The sequence below is a fragment of the Urtica dioica genome, chromosome 5, assembly GCF_054948205.1.
Source record: "Urtica dioica subsp. dioica isolate 48M chromosome 5, U.dioica_male_clone48M_v1_H2, whole genome shotgun sequence".
NCBI classification, from domain to species: Eukaryota; Viridiplantae; Streptophyta; class Magnoliopsida; order Rosales; family Urticaceae; genus Urtica; species Urtica dioica.
In genome coordinates, this window is record NC_142760.1 from 33978685 (window position 1) to 34001274 (window position 22590).

The following is a 22590-nucleotide window of genomic DNA, read 5'->3' on the forward strand; positions in this document are numbered from 1 at the left end:
CTGTTTATTTTAATGAAAAGTATTTTTATCTAATTAAATTAATTAATGTAGTTTATTGACTAATTCGTAAAATAAACTAAATATTGACTAGTTTGTCAAAATTAATTTTTTTATTTGTTATTTTACTCAAGCGGCCATCTAATACATGTATATAAACTCTGTTACGCCCAATTTAAGAAGAAAACAAGAAGGGTTTGTTTGTTTGTTTTTTTTTTTTTTTTTTTTTTTATTATAAAAAAGGAAACAAGAAGTTCAGGTTTGTTCTATGTGTTATAACTTATAACATCGATGATTGATCGGGAGAAGTGTAACGACGCAATTGAAAGCAGATGTACACATTTCAAATCACAAAAATAAATCCCCAAATCCTAGGGCTAGGGTTTAACTCTGCGAATCTCGCCGGAGAAAGCGATGGGCCACGGCGGAGCAATGTCGGAATTGGTGGCGAAGCAGATTCTCCACTCTTCCTATCCTTCACAGTCATCGTCTACAACAAGTACATCCTCGATCCCAAGCTCTTCAACTGGCCATTCCCAATCTCTCTCCCCATGATTCACATGGCGTTCTCTCTCCCCATTCCCAACCTCATCATCAACGTCTTCAAGCTCGTCGAGCCTGTTTCCATGTCGCGCGAGCTTTTTCTCTCCTCCGTCGTTCCGATCGGACTCCTCTACTCTCTCTCCCTCTGGTTCTCGAACTCCGGTTACATTTTCCTCTCCGTATCGTTCATCCAAATGCTCAAAGCTCTGATGCCAGTCGCCGTGTACTCGATCGGCGTCTCGAACATGGTCTCCATAGGCGTCGCCACGCGGCCTACGGAGAAGCGAAATTCAATTCCTGGGGAGTGTTTCTCCAATTGATGGCCGTCGATTTCGAAGCCACGAGGCTCGTTCTGATTCAGATCCTCTTGAACGCCAAAGGAATCAGCTTGAATCCGATCACGTCTCTCTACTACGTCGCTCCGTGCTGCCTCGCATTCCTGACCGTCCCGTGGCTCTTTGTCGAACCTCCGGTGCTGAAAGCGACCTCGTGCTCAACCTTGCTGTGTTCCTCCTCGTCGGAAAGACCTCGGCTTTGACAATGAACGTCGCCGGAGTCGTGAAAGACTGGCTTCTCATAGCCTTCTCGTGGTCGGTGATCAAGGACACAGTCACGGCGATGAACTTGTTTGGCTATGGCTTGGCTTTCATCGGAGTCGGGTATTACAACCACTCGAAGCTCAAGAGCTTGAAGGCCGCGGAGGCTCAGAAGAAGGAGCAGAACGATGAGGAAGAAGAAGCAGGAAAGTTGCTTGAGAAACGCGACGCCGGCGTAGAAATCGGACCTGCTAAGAAGAGTGAGACCCAAGATTGATCAATTCTGTTATCCCCGGTGTTTTAATTATTATTAACTTTTGAATTTTTTTTATATATTTTTCTTGTTGGTCATGATGTTGATTTATGTCTCTAATTATGGCCAGTCTTTACATTTACAGTATTTACGAGCGAGTGAATTAGAGATCATTACTGTGAACTTTAGTAGTATGATATATGAATGAATTAGAAGATTTATGTTTCCGTTGCGTTTCTTCAAGTCTTTTTTATGGTCTTTTGGTTCTGAAATGTTACTGAAGAACTTGTAGAACAATGGTAGCTCTATGTGTGGCGTTATTACTCGAGTATAAAAGTTGCATCACATAGTTCTATCAATCTACGTTACATTTGTCTTTAAACTTGTAATTTACGTTCCTCTTTACTTGCAATCAATTTCTGGCTTTCGAATCATTGTCCACAAAGTTAGTCCTCAGATGGAAACACATGGTAATGGCTTACTCTGCTCCATAAATTTCTCTTAGATCCATGAGTTACGGACTCTTATTATTATTATTATTATTGCATTGCTCTGATGATTTCAAATTTATTTATTCATTAAATATTTATTGACTAGAGTTTGCAATATGGTGTGGTCGTGGTATTATTTTTGAAACATCATGTACACCTTGGGAATTTCCTTCATGTGACTCTGGCGACTTTGTTCTATAGTAAGTCTTTTCATTTGTTTTTATGGTTGGGATCAATTTTTTTCCTTTTAACTTCACTCAAATTCATCTAATTATATTTGGGGTGTGTGTGCTTATCACCAAACTAGTTTTACTTATTCTTTGCCTCAAGTTGTTAAAATTGATGTAAAAGAAAACGAAATTGAGTGGAAATAGAGGAAACCGGTGTCACGTTTGTATTAACCAGAATGTCTCAATGTGCTTTTTTATAAGTATTCAAAAATCCTTGATCTTTCATTATTAAAAAAGAACCTTGATCCTTTGTCTTTAGTCTTTTTTCACTTCATCTTCTTAGCATGCAACACGATTAGACCATAAAACCTTCTGAAATTATAATTAATTATGCGCCCTTCACAAACATCAAATCTATTTTTTTAACATCTCATCTCATCTCTCAGAATATATATACTCAAGCTCTGTTTATTGTTAATGAGAAAGTTGAATGAAAAAGCACCCAAGTACAAATTATTATGAACTTCATATAACATATTTTTTTTACCAAGTATATATATTCTGGTGCACTATTGACATAGTAAAAAAAAATAAAAAAAGAACAATTCTGTGAGCTTCAGAGGAACATAAAATATCTAATGCTTTCCTTTCAAGCGAAATGGTATACGACTGAAGTTTTAATCTGACATATCAATATGAGAGAAACACATTTGCAGGTGATCTCCATTTTTTTTTATGTTGGTTTATATCGGTATATTTTTCAGGTCTCGTTAAAAGAGGTCTCGTTAAAACTTCTCAAGAGCAAACCGCAATGGGAAAATCTCAAGAGAGGAAAGAGTACCTTGAAATATCATTACTGAAAAATTACTTAATCTTCAAGTTCATCTTGGCATCACAAAAAACATAGACAAATACCATCTCAAGCTACAAACACATAGAATAAATAATCAAACACACATTGTTTCAATTTGAGAATAAATAATCAAACACGCATTGATCACAAACGCCCTAACGTTCAGCATTCCATGCTTCCCTGGTGAGAAAAGTTTGAGGAAAATCAAAAACAATTTCCAAAAAGAAGTAGTGTCAAGTGAAAGAATCTATTACAACGAAAAATTGAGTATGAAATTAACTTAATCACGCAGCTGCATAAATATTCACAAGAAAAGAAATAAATACAAATGAAAGCAGTGTTGAATGTTAATTTTTTCATTGGGGTCTTGAATCTGGCTTTTATTTGCTCTGTTATTATGCAAGTGCTTGAATCGTGAAATGTAAATAACTAAGACATACATAAAGTTGAGAAACAAAATAATTTGGATACCTCGTAACGCTGGAATATGTGATGACATCCAATTTCCCTGAAAAAATTAAATAAATTGAATATAACATCAAGTTCATTTCAAGCAAATTGAAATTCCAATATATTGAAACATTGCTTACATCATTGTTGCTCCTCTAGAAGTTGCAAAAGCTCTGTGCTACCAAGTTTGTAAGAATAATGATCATACCCTTTGCCTTTGTAGTACCAAAAAGTGACGGAAGATATGTGCTGAATCTTGCAGTACTCAGAGCCTCCGTCGGGTTGTAGAGCCTTCACAAATTCCTTTGGCATATCAAAAACTGTAAGGGATTTAAGTTTTGTTAGGTGTTGAAGACTGCCTGGAATTTCCTTCATCAGTGGGTAAGGTCCGATGCTTAACTCCTCGAGAAGAGGAAGTGCTCCTCTTTCAAACTTAATCACCTTTATCCCTTTTAAACTCCTTAACTTGAGTGTCTTCAGCTTTGGAAAACCACCTTCCTCAAACAGCAATTCCTCTCCGTCGTATGCTTTATACATATCAAGGTATTCCAAATTGGGAAAACCTTTAAGGCATTTCAGCGGCTCGTCGACTAACCTCAAGAAATATAACTCAAGACCCTGCAAATTCTGAAGCTCAGAAATCCAAGTCGGCAGTTGCTGTTGTCGACATCTCAGTTGGAGAGATTGCAAACGAAGAGGAGGAGATGAAATGCAGTTTAAATTTAAGACCTCTTTATTGTTGCTTGATGCTAGAAATAACACTTCAAGATCTTTCATTTTTTCAATAGACTCCCAGAGGACTTTACACATCTCTGCACTCACTTTTGAAATTCCAAAACGTTTCAATTTAGTGAGCCTTTGTAGCTCTTTCATGAAACCAAGATCACCTGAATGTGCTTCAACTAAAGATAGTGATTGCAACTCTTCCAAATTTCCAATCCCTTCATGCATCCTCAGGCAAATAAATGATTGGACACTATATTTTATTTCACTGTCAAAAAGGCCACAATAAAGGTGACGCAATTTATGCAGTTTCTTGATCTCACGTGGCAACTCCCGCACTAAAGTAAATCTGACATCCAGTGTTTGCAAATTATGTAGCTTTCCGATTGTCTTTGGGAGAGTCTTGACTTTTGAGCCACACAGATTTAGGCATTTAAGATGTAACAAATACCCTATATCTGACACATTATCAACTGGAGTATCTTCAAAATCAACAACCTTCAACAATTTACATTTTTTAAAAAGGCCAACTACAAAAGAATCAGACACTCCATTAGTGTTAACAAGAACAACTGAGCGAATCTTCATATCACAATCACTTTCCAAAACATTCTCTGTAGTGTTGTGAATTATCAAACGCCGACCCTTCTTTTCAAAACTCGGCTTATTTTTGTCAAATAATTGATAAAAACTCAAATCACTAGCTCTCTTTTGGATTACGTCTCGTATCAAATCATGCACTTTGCAATATCTCTCAGATCCATATCGCAGCTTAAATGAAACCAAGTTTCTACTGATAAGCTCTGTCATGTACTCTCCAGCGATTTGTTCCAACGATTTGTCTTTTCTCAACTCAATGAAGCCTTCGGTAATCCAAATTCCGTAGGATCTTCTTTCCCTAAGGAAGAAGTCTTCGGGGAAAACACCAAAGTACAAGAAGCACAATTTAAGATGGTACGGCAAATCATGATAGCTGAGGGAGAGAACTTTTGAAACACTTGAGAGCTCACGTTGTTCTTCAAATTCACAATTGAGATTGTCGAGTACTCTTTTCCATTCTACTTTGCAAAGCTTCTTTTTCGACAACAAACCAGCGACAGCAACAACAGCAAGTGGCAATCCTTGGCATTTACTTAATATTTCAAGAGACAAATTTTCCAACTCGTGTGGACAACCTGAGAGTGGAAATGCTTTTCTACAAAACAATTCCCATGCTAGCTCTGTAGACCAAGTCTTCATTATTTTGACATACATTTCCCACGATTGCGACTTAAAGGAATCTACGACTTCAGAATTACGAGTTGTGACAAGAATCCTACTACCATTGCTAGTACAAGGAAAAACATGCTTTATGACACTCCAGAAATCAGTTTGCCAAACATCGTCAAAAACGATCACGTACCTCTTTGCCGCTAGAGAGCTTCTCAAGAGAGTGAGCGCTTGTTCAACGCTGGCCATTTCTCCCCCAGATGAGCAAATCTCAGCCATTAGCACCTTGAGAATCTTGTCGATGTCGTAGGATTGGGACACAGTGACCCAAACATGAATGTCAAAGCATCCTTTTTCTTTAACATCGTTGTATACTTTCTTGGCGAGAGTAGTTTTTCCGATCCCACCTTCTCCCACAAATGAAACCACCGTACGCTCAGACGAACCTTCCACCAAAGTAGTGACCAGCTCCGCCGACACCGATCCAATGCCAACAAGCTCATTGTCTTCAAGAAAGAGTGAACCAATGCGAGGGTCGACGCGTGAATTCCCTTCCCCGCCACTTGATCCGCCTTGCTCGAAGGGTCTCAGCCCGTACTTCAGACCACTGTCTTTGATTTTTTGCAATGAATCTTCAATTTCTTGAATCTCAGAGGCTAAGTGATGCCGTGTTTTCAGGGTCTTAAAGATGTGAGCTGGCTTGCGCAGAGAGCCGATGAAACCGACTTCACTTTGACGGCGCTGCTCGGCGTAATAAGTGTATTCGTCGACGACGTCTTCGATGCGCTCGGCTTCCTCTCTGAGCTGTCTCATCCACACTTTGGAGGCGTCGCTGAGCTCTCCTTTGGCTGACTTGGCTTCGGCGTCACGGAGAAGAGGCTCCAAGATTTCCAACTCCTTTTGAAGGCTGTTGACTTGCTTGCGAACTCCTTTCAACGACTTGACTTCATCGATCAGAAGCTCAATCAGTTTCTCAATCACAGGACTTAGGAACGTCTCTGCCATTGTCGCTTACCAAAGTTTTTTCAAAGTTGTTTGTGATCTGAATCGTTAAATTTTCAGTGGTGGTGGGTTATCATAGCATAAGGAATCGTGTTCTACTAACATGCTTTATTGTTATTACTTATTTAAACGTTCTTTTTCTTTAAATGGTATCTATTCATATTGTCCTTTTTCCACGTTACTTTCTGAACACTGATATAAAAATTTCACCCCAAAATACTTGACAGTCCTGTAAATCATAAATCTAATATTGCTAATGATTTACATGATTAATATTTCAGGAAAGACTTTTACAGTATGAACTGAAAACATATTGAAAAAACGAATAACCAACTTTTTAGTTTATTCTAGAATAACTTTACAAATTATTGTGACTCAACTACTTTATTTGGGCCCATATTTGGTACCCTTTGCTTAGTGGTGTCAGTAGGGAATTTTTACAATTTATAATGAAACATTTTTATTTAATAAAAACAATGGGGCATTTTTTTTTAATAAATACAATGGGGCATTTTTCTAAGAATTACTGGGTAAGTAGTTAAGTAGGACGATCAATAATAGTACTGTTGACAGAATTAGTCTATTTAATGATACTTTTAGACTAATTGGATAAACAAAAAATTAATTTGAATCTCCACAAGTTTTAATTTTGTAATATTTATTTATTTTTCTTTCTTAAATTTTTTTTTTTTGAAACGTGGGCGGCACCACGGGCAAATGATATTAAAACCCTCACTTAAAGTGGCGGAGGAAAACCGTGGTTACATCAACAAGTTTGATCCTTAATAATATCCGCCATAGCACATGGCGGGACAAGCCCCAACCATCGTACGGTCGAATTGACACTAAGAGCAAAACGCGCCATATTATGCGCCGAAACATTACAAGATCGAGGAATAAAGGAGATCTCACAACTCTCAAATTTAGAACATCTAACCTTAATATCTTCCAAGAGCGTACCCATCTCCATCGAAGGAGTCATCTTCCTTGTCACCGCGTTCACCACCTCGAGGCAGTCGGAGTTCACCACAATACATCTACACCAAGTTGCTCGGCCATTCTCAGTCCGCCGAGGACAGCGTAGGCTTCCGCAAGTGGTGGAGAGAACCCAGCCACTTTGACAACGATCTCCGAAGCAACTACCCAGCCCCTAAAGTCCCAAAGAACACACCCAGTGCCGAATCTACCCTCGCCAATGGCGGCATCCACATAAATGTCAACAACACCGGGTGCCGGGGGCTGCCACCTCTCAGGCGGTTTATGGCTGATTTCGACCACCGGAGACGAGATTAAGTTTGCCTTACGATACTCATCAAGAAAACCTCCGGTCCATTCAACAAGATCCTTCGGGTTCCATCTCTCTTTACCGGCCGCAACGTTGTTCCTATGATTCCACATCTCCCAAATAAGAGTGAAAAAGAACTCCAAATTACTTACCTCAATAGTCTCGACGGCGGTTATGAAGAAAGAGATGACGTCCTCTCCCCGAAAGCCATCGACGAGTTTATAGTAGCTAGAGAGCTTCCACACCTTTCGTGACCACTTACATTCCCACATGGCGTGAGTTATCATTTCCGGTCCACCGCGGCACATCGGGCAGCTCGCGTCGGGGGTGATTTTCCGGCGTAGGAGGACCGCCTTCACCGGGATCCAACCTTTGCAAATTCTCCAAATAAGAAGTTTTACCTTTGGCGGGATCGAGAGTTTCCAAAGGGTCTTCCACCAAGCAACAGTCGGCTTTGGATCGGACGTAGAGGCCCGATGAAGCGGAATTCTAGCGAGACGGTAGCCACTTTTCACCGAGTATTCCCCGTCTTTAGAAAAGTGCCAACAAAGCTTGTCGGGTATCCCTTCCTCGCTTTCCGGTATAGCAAGAATGTTTTCGGCATCTTCTCTAGTGAACATTGCTCGGACCAAGGCTTCATTCCACGTGCCATTATTATTTTTGAGCTCCTCTACCGTCATGTTCCCCGGAATAGGAGGGGGGTTATTTAGGGAAAAATTTCGGCCCCGAGGGATCCATCGGCACCCAACTACGAACACCTCTTCCCCGTTCCCGATCTTCCATCTCGCCCCTTTGTTAATGATCTCCCTCCCCCACATTAAACCACGCCATAAGGAGGAGCTTCTTGAGTTACATATCGCGCCAAAGAGGTCCCCATTCGGATAATAACACGCTTTAAACACCCGCCCCACAAGACTCTCTGGTATCCTCGCGAGTCGCCACACATTCTTAGCGATTAGAGCTTGATTGAAATATTCAAGGTCTCTAAAACCCAAACCTCTCTCCTCCTTGTGCATCGTCAACTCGTCCCACTTGCACCAATGAACCTTCTTTTCCTTGCCGATGTTACCCCACCAAAACTTAGCGATAATCTTATGAATAGCGTCCACAAGCATCTTGGGAATCCGAAAGCAACTAGCCACAAACCCGGGTATGGCTTGGAGAACCGCTTTAATGAGAGTTTCCCTTCCGGATTGAGAAAACCGAATCCCCCTCCACGATTTAATTTTTTCCCAAACTCTTTCCCGGATAAAAGCAAAGAGCTCACAAGTTTTCTTACCGGTGAAAGTGGGCAGCCCTAGGTAGCGTTTATGGCACGGCGTGATCTCAACCCCAAGGCTAGTGGCAACCCCGATCTTAGTCTCCTCCGAAACCGACCGCCCGAAGCAAACGTTGGACTTGTTGTAGTTGACGACTTGGCCCGAGGCTTTCAAGTAAGTGGAGGGGCATCGAGTCACTTCTTCACCCTCCTCCTTGCTAGCCCGGAAGAATATAAGGCTATCGTCCGCGAAAAGAAGATGCGAGACCCGGAGATCGTTACGGCCGAAACTCACCCCTTCAATGAGACCCCTTCTTTCCTTTTCCATAAGAAGCCGGGAGAGGCCTTCCGAGCAAAAGAGGAAAAGGAAAGGCGAGAGAGGATCTCCTTGCCGAAGATCCCTTTCCGGTTTGAGGTACCCCCGAGGCACACCGTTGATGTTGAAAGCGAAGCCCACCGACCGCACACATCGCATAATCTTCTCTACCCAAACCTCGTCAAAACCCAACCGTAACATGACCGCTTCACTAAAGTTCCACTCAACCCGGTCGTAGGCTTTGGCCATATCGATTTTTAACGCGGCGAAATTCCCATTGCCAAAGTGACCTCTTTTCATGGTGTGGATCCCTTCAAAGCACACCATGACGTTGTCGAAGATTTGCTGGCCCCCCACAAACGCACCTTGGTTCTCCGAAATAACCTTGCTCATGTGATCCTTCAAACGAGAAACGAGGCACTTTGAAATCACTTTATAGATAACGTTACATAAACTAATAGGGCGAAAGTCATTCACCTTTGTTGGCTTGTGGACTTTAGGAATCAAAGTGACTATCGTATCGTTGAAGTCCGACACCGAGGCACCCTCGTTAAGGACTCCTAAACAAACCCCGGTTAAGAGTTCCCCCACCACCGCCCAATTTTTTTGATAAAAAAGGGCCGGGAAACCATCTTTACCTGGGGCTTTTAAAGGGTCCATCGAGAACAACGCCCTTTTTACCTCGTTCCCGTCGAAAGGCCGAAGGAGCTGCCTATTCATCTCTGGCGTGACCACCGCGCCCATGCCTCTCAACGCCTCCTCGATGCTCTCCGGGTCGGGTCTAGAAGAGGTAAAGATGTCTCTGAATTAGGAGGAGACGACATCTTCAACCTCCCTATCCCCCTCTCTCCACACACCGTCGTCATCGAAATGTCCCCGGATCTCGTTCCTCTTCTTTCTCGTTGAAGCCTTGCGATGGAAGAGTCTCGTGTTTTTATCTCCACTTTTCATCCAAGCCATGCGACTTCTTTGTCTCCAATACTTCTCATTCTTCTCCATAAGGCAATCAAGGAGTTGTTGTTCACGCCCCAAGTCCCCCCGGTTCTCTCCATGCCAACGGTCGTCGGCCCAGTCGACGATAGTCTTTTGTTTCTCAATTTTCCGTTGAAGCTCGCCAAACTTCCCATCATTCCATCTCGCGAGCTTTTCTCTACAACCCCGAAGAGCCTCACGAAACGCGCTCGGGCCCCCCCTAGACCGGCCGACTCCCATTCCCGACGAATAATGACCTCACATTCCTCCTCTTCGCACCATGCTTCTTCAAAGAAAAACCTGCGAGGCCTCTTCGTAGTGATACGCTTCATGGTCCCGAAGGAAGTAAGAAGAAGGGGGCGATGGTCCAAGTTCAAATATTCCAAGTGAAAGACCTTTGCAAGCGGGAATAAGGCCTTCCACTCCGCATTAGCAAGGAACCTATCGATTCTCTCCTCCAAGCTATCCGGGTTCACGCTCTTCCTCCAAGTGAAATCCGCTCCATCGTAGCCCAAGTCTTCCAGCTCACAATCTTCAAGCATGTGACGAAAAGACTCAAGGAGGTAAGAATCTCGAGTCCTTCCATCACTAAGCTCACTATCCTCCAACACCTCGTTGAGATCCCCTCCGACAAGCCAAGGCCCATGGTGCGAGGCCATGACTCGTCGGATAAGAGTCCAAGAGCACTTCCGATTAGATGCCACCGGATCCCCATATAGACCCAAGAACCTCCAGCTTCTATTGTCCTCCTCGCACACTAGACCTTCGATATGAAAACGGGAAAACGATCTCAGCGAAAACCGAACCGTATTCTTCCAAAGCAAAATGAGTCCTCCGCTCCGACCCACCCGGTCCACCGCAAAGCAATTCTCATACCCCAACATGATCCGGACTCTCTCAGCCGCACTCTTCATAAGTTTAGTTTCCGATAAGAATATCAAATCGGGCTTATACTTACGGGAGTGCGACTGAAGAGCCCCCTTCGTCCCGGGGTTACCCAACCCCCGGAAGTTCCAGCATAGGGTAATCATTGTCCCCGGCAGCCCTCGTCGTCACGGGGCGCCGCTTTAGGTAGAGAAGAGATCACTGTCGAATCCACCACGGGGGAAACCACTGCAATAGAGGGTGATTTGGAGGCATAGTTGACAAGCTCCGGACTCTGCCTCGCAGATGAGTCAAGAGCCAATACCCCTTTCATCATTTCCTGACCACGGGTGAGACTAACCGACCTTTTGGCCACTTTAGTCAGAGCCCCGACCCCATCGGTCTCTCCATGGCTAGAAAAGTCCTTCACATTGTCGAGATCCTCGTGCGATTCTGAGTGAGTAAGTCTGGCTCTTTTTTTCCACGATCCATTCCCAGTAGCCGGAGTACAGACCAGAGTAGTATTGTTCATGTATGAAGGAGAATTCAAACCAGTATAGTGTAAGAGGTGGGCCGGGCCCGGAGACGTCCCAGCCTCTCTCATTTTCGCATCTTTACCAGGGGTAGGACTCTGTTGCACGTTTGGCCTTAGCATCTTTTTCTTTTGTCTTCTCCATAGAGCCTCCCCCTCCACTCGACGGTATAGCTTCTCTCCTCGGTCCCCATTGACTTTTCTATTCGCAGGGTTCTTTAGGTTCGGCTGTCCCCCACGCACGGCTTCCCCAGGATGAGGCAGCCAGTCGGTGTTAGGGGGTCGCGAATTTTCCTTCTTCCCGTCGCTCCCAGTACCCGTTGAGAGAAAGTGGGCCGGTATGGATTTTTTCCCATCAGGGTTCACATGGGTCTGGGCCAAGAAAAAAACAAGAGACTGGCTAATTTTTGGGCCCAAATTTTTTGGCCCAAAATTACCCCTTCTCTTACCCTCATTCTCCTTCGAATGGTTGATACCCTCCGTAAACTGCGCCTCAGTCTTGGGACTCGCCGAAAAGGTTGGTAGAGGCTTCATTTTTGAATTTGACCACTGCTGGTTTTCTTGGGAAAAACCTTCGTCCTGACTTGGCGCCACGTGTCCCCACTCCTCTTTAGTCCTCGGGCCTTTCGCCTTCTGTTGTTCATTGGCCAAACCCGGTTGCGTGTTTCCACCCCCGGGTGACAGGTCATCTGTCGGCTTCGATCTCGGCATCGTCTCACCCTCCGTCTTTTGTCGATCAGCCTCCGTCGCCTTGTTCCTGTGGATTGGCGGCTCGTGCTTAGGATCCAAACCCCCCATGGGTTCAGCCGTACCCTTGTTCTGTTCAGGGGTCTCCGATTTTTTTGTGCCTGATGTACTTTTGACCAGCGACTGGAACACACCTCCTGCTCTCAGGTCTGCTGTTAGCCACGTTCCTATCGCCTGGACCTCCACCCCGTCCTCGCGGCGAATCATCAACATCGGGTTTGGGCAAGATTTCGTATCGTGGGTCAAAGCTCCACATTGAAAACACACAAGCCGAAGCTTCTCATATTGAAACTCGACCCATACTTTCTTACCACGAAAAGGCACATATCGGCCCGGGCCAAGCTTTCCCTCCAAAGGAACATCCGCTTTGAATCTAAAGTAATTCTTGAAAATAACATCCTTTGGGTTATCGATCTTCAGTTCAGAAATCGACCCCACCGCACTCGCCACCTTCATAGCATTCTTGGCCGTCACCATGCCTGGTGGGAGACCCACAGCCCTCACCCAAAGACTGATTTCACCCATATTCACTCCCCTCCAGTCCCCGTCAGAGGGCCAATTCCGAGCCAAAATCACCCCTTGGCCGTAGAACCACACCTCCTTGATTGCAACGGCTACGCTTTCTTGCTTCTTTTTGCACCAGAGCTGGAAAAAAAACTCCTGTTTCATTGGAGTCTAGTAACTTCAGTCGCCAACCCTTCGACAAGCTCCACAACCCCTCTAGGAGGGCCCCCAAAGCTTGCCGTCGAATCGGTTTCCTTGTTACTAAACGCCCTAAGATACCTTCGTCCGCAAAGGACACCGCAAACTCCTCTGCAGCATCCCAGTCATCATCCTCGTCTTCCATACCAAGCACACTCGTTCGATGGATAATATCCTCAACTCCTCCGTCTTCGTCCGCCATGGTCACACTCACTTAGAGTCTATTCTCAGAGAGAAAACGCCTCAGAGAGAAAAACGCCTCACAAAGAGTCTTGTGATATAAATGTTTGTAAATGCATTACTTGGGCGATATCACGCCTACCGTCATTATTCTTTCTTAATAAGTCGCCACAGCTGGCCGCATTTTTTTGGCAGTCAGCTGGGGCAATGCGGTGACAAACTGCAACAAATTTCAGTTTGTTGTTAATAACAACGTACTGAAATTCAGTTGTTATCGAATAGTTTTTTAAAAAGAAAATCTTAAATTGCGTCATACATAATAACTAAAAACATATTGAATGGAAAAAAAAAAACAAAACTTGGTAACAGTTATCTCAAACATAGCATTAAATAATACATGAATTTGTTGCAACTAGCCATTTCTCTGACTCCTTTTAAGATTTTAGTTCAAATTTTATTTCAGGAAGTTAAAAAAATAATCAATTTAAACGTTTGACATTGTTAAATAGCCAATGTTTGGTAAATTTTAGGTAAATAGCCATTTTCAGACGTAAATGATAAGTAAATAGTCAACGTTTGGTATATGAAAATGACTTACCTAAAATTTATCAAACGTTGACTATTTAACAATGTCAAACGTTTAAGTTTGCTATTTTCCTAATGGACCTATTTTATTTTATTAATTAAATTAACTAAAGATTTAATTAAATTAACTCTCTTTAGTTAATTTAATTTACTTCGGACTACTTTTTAAAAGAATGATGGGCTATTATAAACGTCATATAACATTTTTTTTTACCAAAAGTATACATATTCTGGTAATAATAATAATAAAAAAAAATAAAAAGGAAGAAGAATTTTGTGAGCTTCAGAGAAACATAAAATATAGGGTAATTAAGTTAAATGGCCTCCCGAAAATAAGCAATTTATTTTTAGCCCACATTTAGTTAATTAATGGTAAATAGCCATGTGGGTTTATTTACAACCAAAATAGGACGGGATTGCCCTTTGTTATTCCCGCCCATTTTGTGATCACGGTTATTAAGATAATCAGTTCAAATATTTGGTCATTAATGATAGCAAAAATCGAGGAGGTAATTATAACCGTATATCTGCATTCACACGCAACCGCTAGCATTTACTGCTTTTTCAGAAGAAAATAAAACCCCAAAAAAAAACGCTAACAAAACCAACTGCTCAAAATTTGAACCGAAATTAAAATTCAACCACTTTATTTACAGCCAAAATCAAAACCCAGTCAAGAAAAATCTCAGCGACAGCGAAGAAGAAATTTGGACGAACCCAGGTTAGTAAATAAATTGAAAAATAAGAGTCGTTTCGTTCCTCTATCTCTAATATTCTTTGCATGGTTTGTTTTTTTTTTGTAAGCCGACGACATCAACAGTACTAAAGAGCAATAATGGCGAGAAAATCGCCCTAAAAAAAGATCAACCCCGAAATGAGGCAAGAAAAAGAAAATAAATACAGTCGAAAAAAATCAAAAGCAACAAAGGTATGTTTTTTATGCACAGATTCTAGTTTCATTCTCGAAATATGGTAAAAAAACTTGAAAAAGTCGAGAATATTTGATTTAAATCTTAATAAATGTGTTTGTACAGTAGTGACCGCTTGGTTGTAAATAAGGATTATTTTATACTATTCTGTTAATATGTAAATATGTTCTGTAAATAAGTGGTTATAATAGTAGAAGTTATTGTAATTTGGGAAATACAATGGAAATGGTATAAGGCTGAATGAAAATGGTTATGAAATTGGGCTGAATGGAAAATACAGTTGATGATCTGTTAATATGTAAATTTGTGCTGTGAAGCTTTTGTATACACAAATTTAGTGTAAATAATTGTAAATGATGGTGATGTAAATTAAGTTTGTAAATGATAGTGCTGTGTAAAAAATTTATAGTTGTAAGCTATGCAATGAAAGCAGTTTGTATTTCTTTTGATGATTTGTATTATACTGATTGTGTGTAGATAGGGGACATGATTGTTGAAAGGAAAAACTGGGATTTAAAACAAAGAACCATAGTTCATTCATCATTCAACGTCATTAGCAACCTCATGTCGCTCCTAGAAACCGAATACCAACAGGAGCTGTTCAGTCGTGGCCCATTTGCTCATCTTCAACACCTACAAGGCCATGTATACCCAAAAAAAAACTGGCGCATTTACTAGTGCTCAGTCAAGTGGAGTCCGGGAATATAGATGAGCTCCATTTCAATATAAGCGGAAACATATTGGTCTTCAATATGTATGACTTTGAGTTAATATCAGATAATATTTAACAGACCTTGTAGCTGACTTTATTAGGTATTATTGGTTAATTGATGAGTTATTTACAGTTTTAACGAATGTTATTTACAGGGTTGAATTGCGATCGAGTGCCCCGTATACACGATCAGCTACGCTCAGATAATCCTTTGAAGGATGAGTACTTCAAGGTGACCGGTACTCAACGAGCACAATTCTTACTGGGCATCCTCAGCAGCAAATTTGGAGGTAGTGACGAGGAACGAGTGGCACTTATTAACCTGGAAATATTAGAGACAATGATTCTGCCTAGGGAACGACAAGCTTAGATTCTCAATGACCACTTAAAAATGGCCATTGACACAGAATTATGCAAAAGCTATCCATGGGGCACGGTTAGCTTCAACGCACTATGCCATTCTCTAAAGAAATCCAAAAACAATGCAGCTGAAAAAACAGGATTCAATATAGATGGGTTCCTACATCCATTAATTGCTTGGGCATATGAAGTCATTCCAGAATTTGAAGCCCAAGGATATGCAACCCGTACAACAGAATTGAGCATACCCCGACTCCTCAAGTGGAATTTCAATTACAGCCCGAAATACGACGAACTGCAACAATATATCTTCGACAATGATGAGGTACCTGAAAACATATTAGTTGTCTCTATGTTATTCTGTAAATATGTTAACACTTGGTTGTGAATAATGGCTGTCTTTGTTGTAGCTGCGCATTCGTCCAGTAAATGCTACCGAAGAAGAGCAAGCAACTGGGTACATAGAACGAGTAGACGCTGTTAGTCCGGAGCCTGCCCCCAAAGCAGTTGACAAAGGCAAAGGCGTAGTTAGCAGTTCGAAAGGTTTGGAAAGTGAAGCACCAAGAAAATCCTCAAATGATGTCCATATGAAGTTGGAGTATGCTCTCCAAACAATAGAAATGCTCAAGAAGTGTGTCGAAGAGGCGCATGAGAAGTACGACGCCTTATTGGATGTATTTCAAAAGTGTACATCCGAAATGATTATGATGAAACAACACCACAACAACCAAGAAAATAAACGGTATTATTTTTGGTTTATTTTTCCAATTAACCAAAAACTAACCATTATTATATATACATGGCTCAAGTGGTACAATGCATACTAAAACAGTTGAGAATCCAAATCAAACTCCAATAGATGTTCATGCACGCTATTACCATTCCGTGTAAATAAGTTTCATCATCACAATGAAAATATATGTTTAACTACGTCTACCATTTTGTCTAACAGGATACAACATCTATCAATCAACCCGAAGAAACTACACCTGTGCAAATCCCGAAAACAAAAGAGGTAAACAATACCGATTACATTTAATATGAATTATAATGCCGTCATGTGGTTATCAATTTACAGGTCCCAGGGGTGAGGAAAGTAACAAAACCAAAGCCCACTCAAGTGACACTAACAAACATGGTATTATGTTGAACTTATTCATGACATATACAATTTGTTAATAGACAACTTATTTACCCGGTATTTACAATGAAATTTGCTATACAATTATGTTAATATACTTCTTATTTACCAATTATTTACAGTATACAAACCAAAAGTATTTGACACTAATGAGAATGACATCCCATTTACAGATGCTCCGAAAAAGAACTTCAAAAGTAGAGCCAACAATCCCTGATTCTATTTTCATGGTACAAAATATAACTTATTTGAATTTCCAAAAATTGTCCTATTTAATTTACTAACCCGTCATTTACGACTCTCTCTATGGTAGGATATTTCACCACTGCTTGGAATGGAAACAGATAACAGATAACCGAAGAAGGTGGACCTACCGAAGAACCTGACGGCGAAGAAACAGATAACACAGCAAATGAAGAAAGCAGCCACCCATCTTTTGATATAGGAATTTGAGTATATGCTATTTACTAAAACTCTAGTATAATTGTTCCTAAGTTATCTTTTGAAAACCATAACTATTATGTGACTGAGGGCTAATTCATGAATGTTAATTAGCACATCACACTCATTTTGGGTCTTAACGTGGTTGGAACATCCAGTATTATGTATTAAACTACAATATTAAGTATCGAAATTAATATGAATTAAACTACTATATTTTGGGTCTTAGCTACTATGTTAACAGATTTTAATGTAACAAATCTGTTAATAGACATCTTATTTACCAATTATTTACAATAAGATTTCTTATATAATTCTGTTAATGTACTTCGTATTTACCAACTATTTACATTATACAAACAAAACGTTATTAACAGTCTGTTGTTTGTAATTTGTTAATAAAATAGTTATTAACAAAATAAAATAACGTCATAACAACATATTCAAACTATAAATGTCTGTAAAACACTTTTATTACAGAAATACTATATACTTCTCATTTACTCAAGTCTAACAATAGGCATAAACTTCAAATGTTCAACCAATAAACAAACCATTATTCAAAAATCTCCAAAAATATAAACAACAGAAACTTAAAATCAGTTAAAGACATAAATTATTGAAAACATCCCAACATCCAACTAAATTTGGCAACCCCTTTTGTTATGACCAATCTGGCCACATTTTCCATATCTATGATTGTACGGGTGGAATTTTTCATGCTTCGATCGATACCTCTTCTCGTTCGGTCGCCCAGCTTGACGTTTATGAATGGGAGGCTTAATAACTTGAGCATCAATAGGCAACTCCCAATCGCCTTCATGAGAAATTGGAAAAACATCTTTCTCATACGTGGCAGTAAAGTATTCTTGGGTATAATATGATGGCACAAAATCAATAGGACGTAAATTTTTTCTATATAAAGCCGCACATGCATGAGAACATGGAAAATCTTTAAGCTGCCAATAACAACATGTGCAAGTCCTAAGAGAAACATCAACAACTCGACGAATTGCACCATCAACAACTTCAAACTCATTGTCATTGATGGCATTAACCTGCAATTGCGTGTAAATAACATGACGTTCAATGATGTTGTAAATAGGTGGTAAATAATAATGCAATTAACAAAAACTGGAATAGATTATAACTTACATTCATAGATCGAGCAGCCTCCTGCGAATCAAAAAGCATCTTGAACCCAGTTCCTGTAAGCCCTGAATGCATCTTTGGAATTAGCTCCCTCTTCTTGTTGATCCAATTTTGAATTAGACTTCTATAACTCAAAACAAGACATGCAACCGGCCACCCTCTAGCTTCTCGCAAAACAGCATTCAAACACTCAGAAATATTTGTGGTCATTACATCAAACTTCTTCCCCGGAAACTTGCTCCTAGCCCAAAGCTCTGGATTAGCTTTGAGAAGATAGTTTTTTATTTATACTTTGTTGTTGGAGAGTATATTAAGCCAATATTCAAACTCTCTTACTGAATACGCTTTAGCACATCTATAAAAAAGAGGCTGAATGTATGTTTTCCCAAATTTGGCCTTCACATTACCCCAAAGATGTTGCATGTATATAACAAATTCGCCTCCAGAAAAACATTGCTGACCGCCTTGTTAATTGACTTGTGCCTATCCGAAACAAAAACCAAGTCTTTTCGAACACTATACACAATTCGAAGATGCATCATAAACCAAGACCAAGATTTGTCATTTTCAGAATCCACAATACTAAAGGCTAATTGGAACAAATGATTATCACCATCTTGAGCAGTAGCCAAAAGTAAAGTACCATTGAGATTTTCCTTTCAAGAAAGTACCTACAACATAACAATAAATACTCTGTAAATAAGTCTTTAATTTACAAAAAAAATTAGTAAGTAACAAAAAGAAAACTGAATCCATAGTGTAAATGTATATAATATTTACAGACTTCAATGATTGTAAATAAGCTGTAAATAAAAACCTGGGTTTTTCTCTTTGATCATTTCACCAACTAGTGGTAAATGACTATATGATTTTTCAAAATCACCACGAATATCCCTCAAAGCTTCTTTCCAACCCTTCCATGCCCGAAAATATGTTACCTCCACATTAAATCGTGTGCTCATAATTTCAGCAACACCGGAAGGCGTAATTTGATTTGCCAATGAACCCCGAAAATCATCTTTGACACATTTGCTAATAAGAACAGAAGATGCATGTTTATTCTTGTGCACAATAGATTTACCATAACAAGTATGGTCTTTAACATATGACCTTATTACCCACAATTCAGATTTCTTGCAAACCGACGCATTTAACTTCCAAGAACACTGCAGATCCGAACAACCAATACTATAACGCGTTTTACTGGATCTCAACACCTTGAATTCAAAATTGTTGCGAACTGCAGCCATGCCAATAGCCATTTGAAGTACATCTTTGCGTCTAAATACGTTATTAACATTAATTTCAAAATTCATAGGAAAATTCCTCAAATCCGGTTCATCATACATAACAATTTCTGCCGGGGGGTCTTCATGACTAGAATGAGGCAATAAAGCTTTCGACGATTCATGGCATTGTTGCTCAAATAAATTCACTGGAGAAAATGGGTAAACTTAGCGTGAGGAAACAATTATCAAAACAGGATAAACTGAGAAAAATACACATACCTAAATCATTTAGAGAAAAGGACGACCATTCATCCATGCTTAGGACGGTTGTGATTTATGAGAGATAAAATTTCAAACGTTGAATCCTGGAACTATAAAATTTGAACAACTATTGGCGGCCAAAATCTATTGAATAACTATCAACTATAAATATTTTCAATAAATGGAATTATTAATAACAGATTTTCAATAAATATTCTGTAACAAAATTAGAAACTAATAACCTAAAAATATGCGCTGAAATTACCAACTCCACGTCCTCAAATTTAAATTTTTGAATCAAAACTTTCAAAAATCTCGCAAAATTTGAATTTTGTTTAAATTAATACTTGCCGAAATCATTTTCAAATTTCAAACAAAAAAACTGCCTAAATAAGAAGTTACTAATCCGAGTATACAAGGGCAAATCTGTAAAAAAATCCTTCATAAATGTGCAGCCACGTAAACAACTAGGCTATTTACGAATTATTAACAAAACGTTGGCCAATATTAAATTGCTACACATTCCGTGGCTTAAGCAATCAATTTTTTGTAAAATATATAATGCTTTCCTTTCGAGCGAAATGGTATACATATACGACTAAAGTTTTAATCCAGAGAAATATCAATATGATCCCCATTTTTTTATGTTGATTTATAACTGTATACGTTTATATTTTCAGGTCCTAATGAGAACGAAAAAAAAAAGTCTCGTTAAAACCTCCCAAGAGCAAACCCAATGGAAAATATCATCGAGAGAGGAAAGAGTACCTTGAAATATCATTTCTGAAAAATTACTTAATCTTCAAGTTCATCTTGGCATCAGAAAAAAACATAGACATATACCATTTCAAGCTACAACAGTGATAGAATAAATAATCAAACACACATTGTTTAATTTTGAGAATAAATAATCAAACACATTGATCAGAAACGCCCTAAGGTTCAGCATTCCATGCTTCCCTAGTGAAAAAGGTTGAGGAAAATTAAAAACAAGTTCCAAAAAGAAGTAGTGTCAAGTGAAAGCATCTATTACAATGAAAAATTGAGTATGGAATTAACTTAATCACGCTGCTCAATAAATATTTCTTGAACAAATACGAATGAAAACAGTGTCGAATATTTATTCTTTTTGTTGGGGTCTTGAATCTGACTTTTATTTGCTCTTTTATTATGCAAGTGTTGGAATCGTGAAATGTAAAGTATTAAGACATACATGAAGTTGAGGACAAATAATTGGATACCTCTTAATGCTGTGATCTGTGATGACGGCTAATTTTTCCCTGAAAAAAATTAAATAAATTGAACAACATCAAGTTCATTTCAAGCAAATTGAAATTGCAGTATATTGAAACATTGCTTACATCATTGCAGCTCCTCTAGAAGTTGCAAAAGCTTTGTGCTACCAAATTTGTAAGAATCATAATCAGATGTCTAACTCCTCGAGAAGAGAAAGTGCTCCTCTTTCAATCTTAATCACCTTTAGCCCTTTTAAACACCTTAAACAAAGTGTCTTCAAATTTGGAAAACTGCATTCTTCAAACTTTAATTCCTCTCCATCGTATGACTTATACATGTTAAGATATTTCAAATTGGGCAAACCTTTGTGGCATTTCAGCGGCTAGTCGACTAACCTCGAGAAATAAAACTCAAGGCAGATGTTGTAGTCGACAACTCAATTGGAAATATCGCAAGATATTTCATTTTTGCTTGATGCTAGACAAAGCTCTTCAAGATATTTCATTTTTTCAATAGACTCCCAAAGGACTTTACACGTCTCGGCACTCACTTTTGAAATTCCGAAATCTTTCAATTTAGTCAGCCTTTGTAGCTCTTTCATGAAACCAACATCACCTGAATGTGATTCCACTGTAGCTAGTGTTTGTAACTCTTCCAAATCTCCAATCCCTTCATGCATCCTCACACCAATATATGATTTGACACTATATTTTCTTTCTTTATCAAAATTGGTACATGAAATGTGACACATTTTTTTCAGTTTGTTGATCTCACGTGGCAACTCACGTACTAAAGTACCACCGGCATCCAGTGTCATGAATTTCAATTTCAGACATTTGCATGCCGATGACCCAAAGTAGCAAGTAGATTTTTTTAATTTTTTGTTTTTTTTGTTTTTATCATTAATCTTATTTCCTCGTAGATGAAAGAAGCTTGTAATTAAATTCAAGGATACCAATTTCAACATCAAACGTCTGACCTTTTTAAATAAACTAAAATCCTAAAGTTAATACATTCATGGCTTTCGCCTAACTAAGAGCCGCAAAGTTTAACCCTTATCACCTCTATCATTAAAAAAAAAAAAAAAAAAACCATCAGTACCGAAAAATCAAAAAGAAAAAAGAAAAATCACAAAAAAGACAGGACACAAACCAGAGTTCCTTGACCTTGTTCTTAGCACATATAGCATAATGGAAATAAGCTAAAAAGACAAGACAGACTCTTATACTTGAAATCCCAACCCAAGGAGTTTCACAGAGACACACAACTCTCTCGGTCTTTGTTTATCTCATTATCTCTCTCAACAAATTAAGGAGATGAGTGAGGATAACAAATTCCAGCCGCAACTAGCCGTAGCTCTGCACTCACCGAACAGGACACACAACAACAAACAATCAAATTCTGGAACTTCAGAAATCAACCAAATAATCCAATAGAAATATATCTTATCTAGAACACAAT

At 39.5% G+C, this 22590-nt stretch overlaps 2 pseudogenes across 1 annotated transcript in view; one reads left to right on the forward strand and one right to left on the reverse strand.

Annotated features, from left to right (window-relative positions):
• Positions 1-235: 235 nt before the first annotated feature.
• LOC149398028 (putative sugar phosphate/phosphate translocator At4g32390 pseudogene) lies at positions 236-1554 on the forward strand (annotated as a pseudogene).
• Positions 1555-2760: 1206 nt separating this feature from the next.
• LOC149398029 (disease resistance protein RPM1-like) overlaps positions 2761-22590 on the reverse strand; it is a 90283-nt pseudogene continuing 70453 nt past the window's right edge. The window contains exons 2-4 of the transcript XR_016297208.1: positions 3434-3473; positions 3315-3351; positions 2761-3023 (exon numbers count right to left, since the gene is read on the reverse strand). The product of XR_016297208.1 is annotated as a disease resistance protein RPM1-like (transcript). The remainder of the gene's footprint in view (positions 3024-3314; positions 3352-3433; positions 3474-22590) is intronic.